Below are 1,588 nucleotides of genomic sequence, written 5' to 3'. Positions count from 1 at the left end.
ATTGATGTTGGAGGTATGTATGTAAATTAAGAATAATAAACACAGTTTGTGTGATAATTTGTTAAACGTTATATATGTGTACTGTTTTGTGTTGTCTCAAGAAAACAAAAAGCTAACAAAAGTGTTCGTCTTCTGTATTTCTGTGTATTTCTGCGGTGTGTTATGTATATTAATCAATAGTAGACACTTTTATTAAATTTTAATAACAGTCCGGTTTGCGGCTTTTCCGATGTTTTCATTTTTTAGATGTGTTTGAGTTCTGTCATGCCACGTTGCTGGACGTGTGGATCGACAGCGGGCTCCACTCTTCCGCGCTGGCTAAATTTATATTTGGTCAAATAGATGAAAAAATAAAAAACAAATTAAAATAAAATATCACGTATACGTCATGATGTCTATGGGCAGTTAGAGTAGGCGTCGTCAAACTTATTTATGAAGCGGAGCAGGAAGCAGCATTACCATTATATGTTGCGGAACACACATCTATAGCCCCAATAGATCACCTCAACCAACTATGCGTGCAAAAGTTTAAGGAGTGCTCTGCAGCTGCTAATATTAAACTGGGCCGCACTAAATGCACTAGCATTATTTCAAATATTTTGGCAGTTCATTTCAATGAGGAGCTACGTAAGGAGATAGGCGATTCTTCATTCAGCCTGCTAATAGATGAGTCAACGGACATTAGCGTGACAAAACTAGTTGGTATGTAAATTATATTTTTAATTTTATTTCATGTGTTTATATATTTTTTTTTTTTTGCGTTTATTTATATAGGACTTGCCATACAATTTTTTAATTAATGAGCTTTTGCGGCATAATTTGAATATTCAAAAACTTATTGGCATAGGAACAGACAATGCCAGCGTGATGACAGGGCCAAGGAATAGTGTCTATACAGAACTAAAAAATGATGTTCCGTCTATGGTTTTAATGAAGTGCGTCTGTCACTCTATTCATTTAGCAGTAGATCATGCGTTAGATTCAAATATTCCAGAATCTTTAGAATTTCTTGTTCACGATACATATTCGTGGTTCGCCAAAAGCTCTATTCGGCAAATGAATTACAAAAAAATATATCAATGTCTGAATAATGACCAGGTACATATAATTTCAAAATGTATTGATAGACATGCAAGCCCTAAATAAGTTGTTTCAGGGTAATAATGTTAATTCCACAAAATTGTTGGACAATTTTATACTTTGCATTAACTCTTTGAAGGCTAAAGTAATTCCACCTAATGTAGAAATAGATATTTTAGTAGATGATTTTGAAAGCGTTGTGGATCATGATTTAGTTTTAAGCTATGAGTTTGAGAAACAAATCAAAGAAGGTTTATTAATATCCAGTCAACAATCTATTCGCAGAAATTGCATAAATTTCGTCATTAAATTAATAACGCATATGTTAATCCTGTTCCTATCATTTTTAGGATTTTATTAGACAGCTTATACGTATAGCAACATCTCTCAATAAAGTTAATTTTCATTTTAAGTAGAAAACAATTAAACCATGTAACGAACCGTCACAACGTCGGGGTAACTAGCGCTGTCCAGGGGTCGAAATAAGAAATTTATGTTTGCTGAAACC

The sequence above is a fragment of the Drosophila sulfurigaster genome, unplaced genomic scaffold, assembly GCF_023558435.1.
Source record: "Drosophila sulfurigaster albostrigata strain 15112-1811.04 unplaced genomic scaffold, ASM2355843v2 contig_289_pilon, whole genome shotgun sequence".
Taxonomy (NCBI): domain Eukaryota; kingdom Metazoa; phylum Arthropoda; class Insecta; order Diptera; family Drosophilidae; genus Drosophila; species Drosophila sulfurigaster.
The sequence above is the reverse complement of the archived record's forward strand: the minus strand, read 5'-3'. Positions refer to the sequence as shown.